The 13,505-nt window shown below is 47.0% G+C and overlaps 1 protein-coding gene across 1 annotated transcript in view; it reads left to right on the top strand.

Annotated features, from left to right (window-relative positions):
• Positions 1–13,505, top strand: part of P3H2 (prolyl 3-hydroxylase 2) — a 64,572-nt gene that overhangs the window by 34,031 nt on the left and 17,036 nt on the right. The gene's annotated exons all lie outside the window — the stretch shown is intronic.

Here is a 13,505-nt window from a genome sequence, read left to right as displayed (position 1 = left end):
CTGACAAAGAGGACTATTCTGTGCAGTTAATGGGTACCAAAGTCTGACCTCTTTGCCTGAACAGCCTGGGATCAGCAGGCCAGCTGACCTGTTGAGCATGAAACAAAAAAGTATAATATGGTCCTTGGGAGCAGCAGTTGCTTTGCAGCCCTGGTTTGAGCATCTGGACATGGTGGGAAGCCCTCAGCCCATACCTGAAGGCGAGTTTGAATCTCTAGCTGCTGTGGGAAGCCCACTCTGTCCTGGGCAAACTAAGGGGTGCAGTCCTCAGGCTTTGGTCCTCCCTGATGCTTCTTCACTCAGAGCAATTTTTTTTTTTCCCAGCAGTCAAAAGCTGCTACTGTTGATGTCGGTCTGGTGTAAAATCCAGCCCAGAACTGATGGAAAATTGGAGGTTGTTGTCTCTCCTGCCCCATCACAAGACAGACCTTTTGCTGCTGCTGCTGTCCTGCACAGCAGAGCCTTTTCCCTTTACCCGGGCAGGGGCAGGCCTGTACAGCTGCAGTCGGACATACGGGCGGTCTCACGGCAGATCCTTCAGAGAGCTGCTGAAGGAGCTTGGCTCAGGTCTCGTGTCAAGTAGGATGAGGGAGGAAAACGCCTCCAGCTTGTTTGTGGTCTGGCAGCCAGAGAACTTTCTGCTGCTGTCACTGGAAACCAGTGTTCTTTCCTACATTTACGTCGCTCCTGGAATGTTTCTGCTGCGAGTGCCTGTGCCACAGCCCCGCTCCGTGAGCTCCAGGGACGCGCTCCCGGAGAGCCGGAGGAGAGGGATGCTGCTGTCACAGACAGCATCTGTAAATAATAACCCAGAGGGCTGAATGCAGCACTGATGCTCACTCTGCAAGTCTGCCCATGCCTCCGTTTGCCAAGTCACCATTTAGGTCATGCAGATTTTATTCTGTGCCCCAGATTTATTTTGGATGGAAAGCCACATGTTTCCAGTGAAGCTACACCTGCAAGGATTTATGTTTTGAATTAGCTTCCAAAATGACCAAAATGCATTTTTCAAAAGTTCTTCATATTTGTGCTTTTTAAAGTACAAATCTTTTTGGTTTTTTTGGTAGTGTTAGAAGGATGCTCTGCATTTTTAACAGTAGTCTGATCTGGGAGCAGATGAATGTTTCTCCAAGAGCTTCTTGAAATGAACAGCTGTTGTTCACTAAGTCAAACAGAAGAATTTTGTGGAAACTAAGTCCAAACTGATTCTCTTAAAAAGCAAAACCAAAATTAGATGCAGTATTATGGTTAGGTGCACGTGCCAGAGGCTGAGTAAATGTAACAACAGACTTGTGATTAGTCTTCACCTTATTTAATCCATCAATAGTTGGCTGTAACTGTTTAGAACAGAAATGATGGGAAGTGCTGCAGCTCCTGCATTCTCCAGCCTGGGATGCTCTGAGCTGTTGTTAGAGGTGTGTGGTGGCAGATCCTTCTCAGTGGCTGTGATGGGATTTCTCAGGTTTTGTAGTTTCCCCTCGGGTTTGGGGCGAGTCCCATAGGATGTCTTTACATCCTGCCTGCCTCGCTGCCCTCTGTGACTTTCTGTCTCTGCCTGTCTGTGTTGTCACCCTGGGTTGTGTTTAACCAAGTTAAGGGATTTTTGTGAATCAGATGATGATTAGCATCCTTACCAGAAGTTTTGTTAAAATATTTAGCTATATTTTCTTTTAAAAAATCCCTGCACTGACATATCTGTTTCTTTCAGCTTTATCTTTTCTGTGCCAAGGATAACCAGACTTGGTACCAGTGAGAGAGAGACCGGTTTGATTCTGCTGCTCCAGGCCAGAAAAAAGGCATGAAGTCTGCTAGATGGCAGAGTTCCTCCGCCTTCGTCCATGTCATGTGCTGCCATTGAAGCTACTTACAGGTCTTATTTTCTAAATAAATAATTTTTAAGTGCTCCTGAGTTTGCTGATTGGGTTTTCAACAAAATGGAAACATTTACAGAAAGCAAAAGGGTGAATCAACATCTGGCAACTTCCTCAGCCACTGTATTTTTTGTTCTTTCTTGTGGATAAATGCAAAAAAAAATTCAAGTGAAGTCTTTGTGCACATAAAACCCTGACTGTCCAAGCATGATTGATTAGGGACGCTTGCTGTTTCCCTAATTCTCTTTCTTAATCTTGGCATCATCCACGTTTTCCGTCTTAGCTATTTCCAGTGGAGATGAAATGTTTCTTTGCGGAGGGGCAGGAGCCACCCACCCACCCACGTCGGAGGCTCCTCAGACAAATGGGTCAGTGTTCCCTGCAATCACGGGTGGGAGCAGGAAGCCAGCCCCTGGCCACAGCTCAGGGCAGCAACGCCATAGAGAGCCTGACCCTATTTGACTTCTCTTTTCTAGATCTCAGTCTCTATAAACAGCTTTTGATGGTATTTGCCTTTCAAAGAGGAACCAGGGTGTGGATGGGAACAGTGACAAAGAGCCACTTATAAGGACTGAGTGAGCTCTCACAGGAGTATACTGCATAATTTTCAGATCAACAGAAAAATCTTGCAATGTCTTAAGCCCTGACGTGTCATCTGAGGTTCTTAAATGCTGTCATTCCGCCTCCCAGCAGTCAGGGCCAAAAGGTTTGTGCTCCTGTTTAACAGGGAAACTGAGTCATGGGAGTGCTTAGTGCCTGTCAGAAGAATGCCCAGTAAATCAGAACCAGAGCCAGCAACTGAAAGCAGAACCCCAGTGCTTGGAAAACACTGGCTTCTCACAGGAGCATGACTTCACGTGTCCTCAGCAAGGGCAGACAGCTCCTCATTTTCTGCGTAGTGGAGCCCAGCTGTGCCCCAGACAGCAGGTACTGTCTGTCAGGATGCCATCAGTGCTGGGGCTGCAGCAGGGGCACGGAGCTGCAGTGCTGTGAGTGGTAACAGCCTGTGCTCAGGGGGGTCCCCACAGCATCCCTGTGGGACACACCGCTCCCTGGGTACCCTGCTGCATTCCTGTCCAGCTCCCCACGGGCTCCGGATCATCCTGCAGCAGCTCTGCAGAGGGAGTCATGCTTCCCTGGAGCTGCACCAAGCAGCTGCTTTCTCCATCTCAGGCAGGCAGAGCAAGGCAAGCAGTGATGGAATAAACACCTGTGTCCTGCTTCAAGTGACACGTGCATCCTTTAGGATGTTCTTCCCGGTGCCAGTTGGAATTGAGGAACTGAGGAGCCAGTGCTTGGGTAGGAGAGCAGTGAAGGTCATCCATCACCACGGATGTTTTCCGGCCCTTGATGTGAAGGAGGTTGTGGAGGGGTGTGTCTGTGCAGGGTTTCCAGCAAGCCGGGCCACAAGGGTGTCAGAAGATGGAGCTTTGCACTGTATGTGATTAACTTCATCCAGGCTGTGGCTGGCATCCCACCTGGCTCTATCCACACCTGCCCCCAGTACAGGAATGTGTGCAGACCAAGTGCCCAGTCCGTGTGCTGCTCCTGCTCAGAGTGGTGGTCTGTGTCTTATTTCCAGCTTCTGAGTAAGAAAGGTGAAGGTACACACTTGTAGGAGAGCACCCAGAGTCAGAAATGTGGGATGTGCCACTGACCAGCCCTTGGCATCTTTGGCTGCTCTCAAGGACAGACATGTGCTTGGGTCTCTCACTCCTTTGGCCACCTGTGAACTGGTCAAACTGGGAGCTGACACATCCCATCTATGTCATTCTGCTAATTCTTGTGAAGGGAAAACTGCACCACTGGGAGGACCCACTCTGCATTTCTGTAGGTTCTTTACCAAGCCAGGAAAATAGAAACAGTGAGAATGCCTGTAAGCCTCAGTTAGTGGAAGCACAAGCCCTTAGCTTAAGTCTCCTTGCCTTTGTTCTCCAAGCAGGTTTGCCATAGATGTCTCCTGTTGGATGGGGATGTTTGGCAGCCCTCCAGGATGGGCAGCAGCTCCTGGGCAGCTCACAGGGTAAAAGTGATGCTGCAGCAGCAGCAGATCTTGTGATTTGGTGCTAATGGCACTCCATTACTGTGCATTATAAGGGGGTTTTTTATACACTAATTAACTAACAGTTTGATTTGATGGCGATACTCTGGGCTCTATTACAAGTGGGCAATTTTAACTCAACATCCCAGTGGGGCCCCAAAGGAGGGGTTTGAAAGCCTTGCTCTGTGTGCAGCACATTTGGCAAAGGCTTCTTCATCCCCCCGAGGGATCGAGTGTCCTGATAAGGGGATGGAGCTGCAGGGCTTGTTTCACTCCTTCGAGGAATGGCATTAGGAGAGCAGCCCCGAGGTCTGGTTCTGATTTGCTGTGAGACATCAGACTCCTTACCTGCAATTCAGGGAAAATGATACCCCTTTGCAGGGGCCTCGCAGGGTTCAGCTAAGATTAATAGGGGAGGGAGGGGAGATGAAATATCTGTGGCATTTTATTGTTACTATTAATGATGTGGAGTGAAGCCAGGGCATCTCTGTGAATGATCACTGCATTTGCCTCTTGAGATCTGGCTGTGTTTCTGCCCTCCCCTACCCTCTACTAATCAGAACAAAGTTAAACTTTGTAGTGGAAGGGCTCAGAAAGCAGCATTTCTCAGTGTCTGAAGAAAAAGCAGCACGTTTCCTGGTGTAATTAGGTCCAGGCTCTCAGGAAATGAAGGCTGTCTAGCTGATAAGTGTTTAGCAATGATTACCAAGCCAAGGCTGGGGAAAGCAAGCAAAGTGTTTTCATTTCAGAAGTAGCAAATCCAGCTGAGACTTGTGGTGTGTGTCATGTATGGAGACAATTGTCCAAGTGGTATGTGGCCGGAGCACGAGCCAAATCTGCCCTGGTATAAATCCACAGGAGCCTCTGGAGCCGCACCAGGAGGCTGAGCAGCAGAGCACACAACTCCACACAGTGCCCCTGGGCTGTCAGAGGCGTCTGTAACACCCAGACTGGTGTTACTCTGCTCTCAAAGCCAGAATTCCTCTCTCAGATTAGTAACAGTGCTCATCAAAGCCGGGGGAGCTGGAGGAGGGTAAAAAGCACATTTTCAAGGGTACAGTTGCATCCTCTCCAAATGGAATTCACATTTCTTCAGTGGTGCTGGGTAAAGTGAATGTGGCGATGCAAGAAGGTGGGTTCTTCAGCGTGCTGTGTGTCAACTCTTATGAAGGGGAGCCTCTCCCCCAGAAATTTCAGAGTCAAATTTTGCAGGGAATGTGTTTGGAGGTTGCTCTGCTGTGAAGTCAACACAGTCCATCCCATGCCAGCACACTCATCCTGTCAACAACCCTTGAGACCTGATGTGCTCTCAGTGTTCTGGATGAGAAGGTGCCTTGTGGACCCCTTCCCCTGCCCTGTTTCATGTCCCTTCATTTCAGAAGATGCCTTTTGGTGGGAAGCCCCATCCCTGTTGTATTCAGGTGGGTTTGGGTTTTATGAACATTGAGCATTGGAGGAACTGAGGAGTTTTGCAGCGGTGCTGCAATTCCTGTTGCCTTCCAGATGAGTCAGCCTTGCAGTTCCACGTTTTCTGAAAACTCCACCATAGCCTAGTGGTAGGTCTTTCTCTACCACACGTGTACTCTGGTGAAAATAATACACTGATGTCTTAAAATCTCTCAAATCCCTTATTTATTGCAGCCTGTATAAATGAGTTCCAGAAGGGATTACACAACTCCCAGGAGGACAGGGCCATCAGTGGCTTTTAAGCGCAGTGGTGCAGAAGCAAATCCTGGTTCAGGAAGCCTGTAAGCTGCTGGGCATGGCTGACAATGCCCTGTGTGTGAGGGTCACTGTGTACCCACCATGTATTTATGGCTTGCCCACAAGTGTCCACCCCTGGCCACTGCTGGGGGAAGATTCCTGGGATAATCAAACCTTTGGACTGAACTTGGCAGCCCATGCAGGCAGAGTTCCTGGCAGGACCTCTCCTTTGCTTTTCAGACCAACCAAGATTAAATTGCAGAACTATGGACATATTTTCACTTGTTCCTTGCACTCGCTCCTGTTCTCTCCAAACTTTGTTTCCAATGCAGTGCCTTTGTGCTGGCCCAGTAGTGGAGAATCAGCACAGAAATCTCTTTTCAAATACGGCAGTTGTCTTCAAACCCACCTGAGGCATAAGCTGAGTTTGCTTCCCTTTGGTGTCAGTCAGTTCCTCTCATGGTAAGCACAGCCCACCCCCAATCTGTAGATCTTCTACAGACTTTGCAAAATGCTCGGATTGGAATCTGGTGGTTTATTTAATCAGATCTGCAGTGCCCTAATGTCCATCACCATCATGATGGCTTCCATGAATTCAGCAGATGTCAGTCATTATTTGCTGGTTTATGACTTGAGCCCATGAAAAAGTATGCAAGAGATATTGTGTCTGGAAAAAATGTGAATTAAAATAATTTCCTTGAAGGCTGTCAAGGGCTTTGGGTGAGGGAACAATGCACAGATATGCTGTGAGTCTGCTTTCTTGTTGAAATTTATGGTTTGTTTGCTTTTCTCTTTGCTGCCCCATCAGAGATCAGGGCAGGGAGAGATAACCTCTTCCTCAGGTAGCACAATCCTGTTTGCAGCCCACCCTCAGGGCTCTGCAGTCTGCTTTTCAAACTAAAGCTCTGGTGCTAATACCATAAACTGACCATGGTGACTGTCCAAGTCAGTCAGCACCTTCTCCAGGGGAAGACTTTTCTGTTGCTCAAGGGAAAGGTAGGGAGGCAGTCCTCAGGCTGGCACAGCCCTTAAGCTTTGGACAAAATTCCATTTACAGCATAAAAGGGCTGCAAAAAACAAGTATCATTTATCACCAGGTCGCTGTGGCTTCCTGGCTCTGGGATGGTGGTGGAAAATCAAGTGTCTTCAGAGCAGGGCGTGTTCTGGGGACACACGTAGCTGTTTGGATGTTGTTAGGTAGCAGCAGACAAGCATATACATCTGCAGAGGAAACTTTGGCTCCCAAAGGGCATTCAACAGCTCATCATGTCTGACTCTTCTAAGAGGTGCTGAGCCATTGCTAAGCTGTAGAAAGGGAGGAAGGTTTCTGCTGTAAGAATTTTTCTGCTTGTCTCAGAAAATTTTTCTGCTTGTCTCTCTTTTTCTGTTGTGTTTCTCTTAAGTGTTTTAGTAATTACTTCCATAGAGATACCAGTGTGGAGACAGCTGGGTTAGGAGTCTGACCCAGTTATCAGTCAGTGCAGCTCGATTAGCTGCAGTGTCCAGGGAGGCAGGATGCTGGAGGAAATTCACATCTAAACTGCAAAGCCGCTTTTAACTGCCTGCCAAGTTTGTTTTGTTCTGGTTTTCCCCTAAAAGCATGAGACCGTCCTCCCTTGATAGCAAAGGCTTCCCTCACTCGTCACCAGTGTGTTCAGTAAGATTCACCTTTCTTCTCCCAGGTATTTCCATAACTCTGGGGACCACCTGCCTCTCAGTTATCAGTCATAATATCAGATGAAAGCTCATTATTTGTCTAACAGGCAGAGGCCTACAGGAGTGCTGGTGGTCCCTTGGGAGGGGATCGTCACATCCTGCTTGTTCCCAGCTGCTCGATTTCATTAGCTTGAAGTGCCTGGGCTAATCTTTGATACTTTTCCAGGTGATCAACAGCTCAGGCTGCCACAGGGATGTTATAACAATAGGAGGAAGGACATGCAAGAAGAAATTCTGCTGTGGAAAGCCTGGCTGGTTTTATACTGTCCACCTTTTAGTACCAAGCACTGCTTGTTGCCATTAGTGTGTGAGTGTATTGCTTCTCCCATGCTACTCATCTCCAAGGGAACTGGTTAATTATCAGGCCAAGGAAAAATCTGGGGTGTAGGAACTTCATGGTAACCATCAGCACAGATTCCTGAGGGCTGAATACATCCCACCTATTCCTCATTGAAAATCCTGTTTCGCACACAACTTAGCTGCTCTCAGAGTTTGTTAGGCAGAACTGAGTGTCTGCACAGGACAAAATGTGGCTCAGGGTGTATTTCACAATCAGTCAGACCGAAGGTTCAGTAAACACAAACACATTTCCCACTGCTTGCTCTGCAGATGAATCCTGCAATGCTTCAGTGTGTTGGAGATTTATATGGGAAGGGTCCTTCCCGCTGGGAAGTGGTTTTGCTGTGAGTAAAGGCCCTGCTCCTTGTGCAGGATTTGTTACACAAGTGTGCACTGAAGCATATAATGCACAGCCAGAAACGTGTGGAAATCTTCATTCTTACATGCCTGGGAACAGTTCAAGAAGAGCATGTCAGAGGGGGAAGGAAGGGAGAATGTGAGGGTCAATCTAATTTGTTTTTTTAGTGCCAAATGGCCCTTTCAGACAGAGTTATCCAGTCAGTCTGCTCAGCATGGACTCATGCACGTATAAAATAATGCCAGCATGGTTCAAGTGAGAGATTCGTTAAGAAATATGGTTTCTGTCTTCATTAATTGAAATAATTTTTTTCCATGAAGAGTATTGAAGTGGTGTTTGGTTTTAGATTTCCAATTATCCCCACTTTCTGGAGACTTAAATTCATCATCTAGTTAGCTCATTTGACTATGCACCTACCAATGCACATAAGTTTGTGTCCTAAAGTGGCTTGTTGGAATACCAAAAACCCCAAGCTGTTTCTAAATTTCCTTTCATGAGAGACATTCCCTGTGCCAGTTCTGCAAATTTGTTCTGTTTTGGATTTGGGTCTACTGGAGTGATTGGTAGGCAGCACACAAGCTGGGGTGGTCTAAGAGGAACTGTCCAAAGCAGGCTGGAGGTTGTCTTCATTCTGAAAATGAAAAAAACCTATGAAAAGATATGTGTGCCATGCATCATTATTGCCCTCCATCACAGCAGTAGCAGGGGTAGGAGGCAGCCCTGTTTATCTTGAGTTGGAAGACAAGAAACTGGTAATAGGTTTGGGGAGCAGGGGATGGTGTGGTACTGAACTTAGAGATGGCCTCACACCTTTGGCTCTTGGTACCTATTCCCTGCACTTGATTAAGGTCCTTTCCTGCTGTGTGCTTGCCTTGCTCTCTGATTTTGGTGGTTCTGTGGGGCCAGTTGGTGCCATAGTGTGCTGCAAACACCTCAGGCATCATTCTGCAAATGTGTGACCCATCAGCAGAAGGAAAATTTCCTGATTAACTTCTCTGGAGAATTTCTTCCTTCTTATTTGCAATAATAAAATAGTTGAGATAAGTTCAGATGCTATTTATAACCATCTCACTGCTCCTTGCTCCTTCTCTCCTGGGCAGTAAGCTCTGCACAGACACAACGAGATTAATCCTCCATGGCACTGAACCTTTTATTTCCCTTGCTGTGCTTGCAGGCTCCAGAGCCTCCTTCCTCTGCAGAGCCCAGTGCACTAAGCCTTCCATACAACACAGCAGCAGTGGAGCTGGGGAAAAGTTTAGAAAAACATTATCTGTTCAGCAAACCAGGGATTGTCTGCGAGGTTGGAAACTTTGGTTTCTAGGTCAGCTGAATGGCTTGAAATTTTTCATCACAAGCTCCATGACAGGTTCATACAATTCTGCAGTTAACTGAGGTTATGTGCAGGTAGGTCCTGGAATGGCAAGAAATGCAGAGGGATCTGACATGTCTTCCAGGATATAAACCTTATTTCTGTTCCCCTCAAAAAAAAAAAAAGTTTTAATTGAAACTATATGATGAAGAAACCTTAATATAGAAGCAGATTGGATTGGGACAGTCAGACACAGAATGCATGACAGCTGCCAATATCTGATATTAAGTTCAATGCAATGGGAACTCAGTATGAAAAAATCTGAGGTCTTGGTTATATCATACCTGTGACCTCTTTTCTTGGACAGTCAGAATCTGTATTGCTTTGGCTACATTCTCTCTAAAATCCTCTGACTTTTGCACCTCTTTTATCCTTGTTTTTTGCCCTGAAAAGCTCAGGATGAGCTGGGAGCAGCTGAATACCTGTAGTTGCTCTGGTTCCAGCTGCTTCCCCCCAAAAGCTGCAGTGTCAGTGTTCAGCACAAGCAGAGTGGTGGTGGGAGAGCAGCCCTGGCTGCATGAGCCGACTGTAAAGCTGTGCAGTGCTTGTCTCACAGACCTGGCACCCTGCCTGTTCCGCTTCCTTATCCCCACTGCCAAGCTCCAGAGAGCAAACTTAAAGGACTGGGAGTTTTGGGTCATTGTAGCTGAAGCCATGGTGCTGCTGTGAGGCCTTTTCCCTCGGGAAGGGGAGAGGAGTTTGTGCCAGCCTGCTGAGCATCTGGCACGAGAGGGGCTTTGGTCAGAATTCATTTGTCTGCAAGGACTGAAGGCAAGTGTGAATTCAGAACATTCCACCTGCACATGGAGCTGAGCCAGTCTGAGGTGTTTGGGGCAGTGATGAGGTGAATCCTCTCTGTTTCTCTTTAGGGCACCCAGCAGCCAAAGTGGGGATAAAATCAAGCAGCAAGTTAGACATGTTTCAGTGAGACAGCTTGTTTCTTGAGCCCAGCAGCTTGGTGACTGTGGCATCACAGGTACAAATCAGGTTGCTCAGCATGGAGTTTGCTGGCTTAAACTTACCTTGACAGGTACCAGAATGACAGTGAATAGTAAGGGTCTGCTAGCATTGTGTTATGTGTCACCTGCAGCCCATGAAGGCTCCATAAAGGATTTTCTTATGGTTATCAGTGAGAATTGGGTTCAGTTGTTTAGTGATGATCAAGATGCTCACTCCAGGTCCTTTCTCCAGCCTGTGTTTGTTCCTTCACAATGCTCCAGTTACAGCAGCCTTCCTAGTCCAAGCCACCTCTGCAGGCTGGAAGCCACAATCCCACTGAGGCCCAGGCCAGCACTGTCCCAGCTGGGAGTGAAACTGAGCATTTGCAGTTTGCTGAAATTCTTTCATCTGAGGTTCTGCTGCTTAAAAATATTTTTTTCCTATTTTTATGTGAAATGAACCACTCCTAAATCTTACTGAGGAAAATAAGCATGCTCCAGCATCAGAACCCCGCAGCACTTAGGTGTTGTGTTTTCCCCTTCTCATCTCTAGGTGTTGGTATGTTGAGATCAAAATGGACAGGGCAGGGTGTTCCCAGGGCTCTCTCAGTGCTGATGCTCTGATTTCTTGTATCTTCTCTGGCTGAAATACACAGGGTTTGGTGCAAAGCTGCAGCAACAGCCCAGCAATCTCATTCCAGCAGGGTGAGCAAGCAGGGCTTAGAGCACATACTGAGGTTGTGAGTCTACATTTGTCATTTTTTCCTTGCTGATTTTCATTCAGCAGTTGTTGTGCAAAGATCAAAATCTCCTTGTGTTACGTGCTTGCACATGCTTATGGCCCCCAAGTTGCTTGCCATCCAAATAAATAAAATTACTACTCTGCGGGAGAAATGCTATTATTTTTATTGTTATTAGTTAAAAACAATGGAAAATCAGGCACAAAGAAAACAAAATTATTTTTTTCCAATGGCTGCACAGTGAGATTGTGACAGGGCCAGGAACTGAGTCCAGGTGTCCTGAGTCCCAGCCCAGACCTTTAAGCACCAAAATATCCTGCTCCTTATGAATTCAGAGTGTTTTGGCAAAAGTTTCCCAGAGTGTTTCGTAACTAATGTCAGAGCTAGACGCTGAACATGTCTTACCAGTTAGGAATTTTGCTTTTATACACACTCACTGACTTAAAAACTCCCCCCAAACTTAGCAGCTGTTGGCTTCTTCATGTTACTTGAATGTTTCTAAGGCAAATATGGAACATGATAAATTGAAAAGCATTGAGTTGAAGTGTTCTGCTTTGAGTCCTCTTAGCAAACTCCAAAGGTCATCTCTGCTGTGTAGAGCCAGCAGGACTAGACACAGAGTGAGCCCTGTTTGAAAGGGATTTTCTGTTGTCTAGAAATCAAGCTCATGCTATTTCATAGGGGTGGATGTTATCCAGAGGAACTAAGCCCATCCTGGGATCTCTGACAGTTTTTGACACTTTGCTGAAAAGGATCTAGAGCTAAGAGGAAAAAGAACATCCCACAGCAGACTGTTGCAGGTTGTGTCTTGAGGGACCACTTCCCCTTCTGAGAGGTCTTTAGTCCCTTTTAAATCTGCACAGGCAGGGTGCTGTTTGTGAATAGAAATCTGTGGTGTGGAAGAATGCAATTCCCCCAGGCTGCTCAAATAGTGGCTTCTTAGCAGTCCTCTGGATCAGGTCAGCAGCTCACATCTCCAACAAACCTTTTTTTCCATCTTGACTGTCTCTAATTACCAGCTGCAGTGGCATTCCCACAGATACTCAGCAGGACCTGAAAATTCCCTTTGTGAGATGCTCTGGTCAGTCCTTTATCCCACATCCGATGGTGTCCAGCTGCAATGAACTTTTCCAGAGTGGGATTATGGTGAAATGATCTATTTCAAAATGGAACATATGCTTCTGAATAGGAATGTCTCTTTTAAAAAAAAAAAAAACAAAAACCTCCAAACTTCTACTCTGAAGGGGTTTTGGTTTTTTATGTGCTGTCCTGGTTAAAAATTTTCTTATAGTCATTTTTCATGCCTGCTGGAAAGCCAAGGGATTATTATGGAGAGTGGTGTCCTTTGGAAAACTCCAAATGAAAGACTGGAATAGATGTTGTTTTTGCAGTAAAATCTGGCTTCCCTGCACATGTTGTCAGTACAGAGATAATCCTTAAAAACTTCTGAAGTTTACACAAGGCACATTTTTTGCGTTTCTGTGGGCACTGCAGCACAGCTGTGCTTTGGTGTGCAGGGCTGTGGGCTGGGATGCCGTGGCTCTCACCTTCCTTTTGGGGACATTCCTGTGTGCTCCTTGGGCTGGCTGTGCCCTGGAGCCACTCTGCCCTGCTGCAGGGTGACAGGATGTGAAGCTCCTGCTTCCCTGCAGGTCTCAGTTCCCATGCTGCTGGTGGGGTTTTTCTGCTGGGTGCCTGTGCAGGTGAGCTGCTGTGCCATGTCCCATGGATGTGCCTGAGCTTGCTGGCTCTGGTGCCTCAGGAGCAGCCTCGCAGCAGTGGCACAGGGCTTGGTGTGGGTTTGGCTGTCAGGGAGAGCACTTGGATACAGCCTGAACTGGGCTAGCATGAGCCTGGCCCTGGCTGACAGGTTTGGGTCAGACTGCTGATGTATCTCAGGGATCTGACTGCAGCTTGCTGGTACTCAGTGGTGTTGGCTTTCTTTCAGAAGCAAGTGTTTTAGTGATTTCTCTCTTGCTAGCTCGTGCAGGGGTTTCACCTGAACATCTGTTCTGCTCCTGATGCTCCCAGCAGCTGCCATGGATGTGTTTAGTACTAGCAGTTCTGTTTGTTTATGAGGATTTCTCCAGGGTGAAACTGATGTCTGGTCTCAGTTCTGAATCTCTAAACCCAAAATAATTTGGTATATCAAAATAAACCTTTCTTTATACCTCTGCCACCATCAGCAGAGTCTGGCCTTTTGCATCTATACAGAGCTGAGCTTAATAAATGGTCCTCAGTCCCTGTCTCCAAGCAGAAGCCCTCAGCTTGGACAGAGCTCAGCTTCCAAGCCTTGTAGAGAGAGCAGTCTTTGCAGCTGCTTTCTCTTCCTCCCTCCATCTCATATCTCACAAGAGCATCTTTCCACCTGGGACTGTGCAGGGGATTGCAGCTGAGTTGAGAGGATGGAAAACATGTGCTGCTGGAAA

This window comes from Pyrgilauda ruficollis, unplaced genomic scaffold, assembly GCF_017590135.1.
Source record: "Pyrgilauda ruficollis isolate IOZ18807 unplaced genomic scaffold, ASM1759013v1 scaffold21, whole genome shotgun sequence".
Taxonomy (NCBI): Eukaryota; Metazoa; Chordata; class Aves; order Passeriformes; family Passeridae; genus Pyrgilauda; species Pyrgilauda ruficollis.
This window is presented reverse-complemented; position numbering and strand designations above follow the sequence as displayed.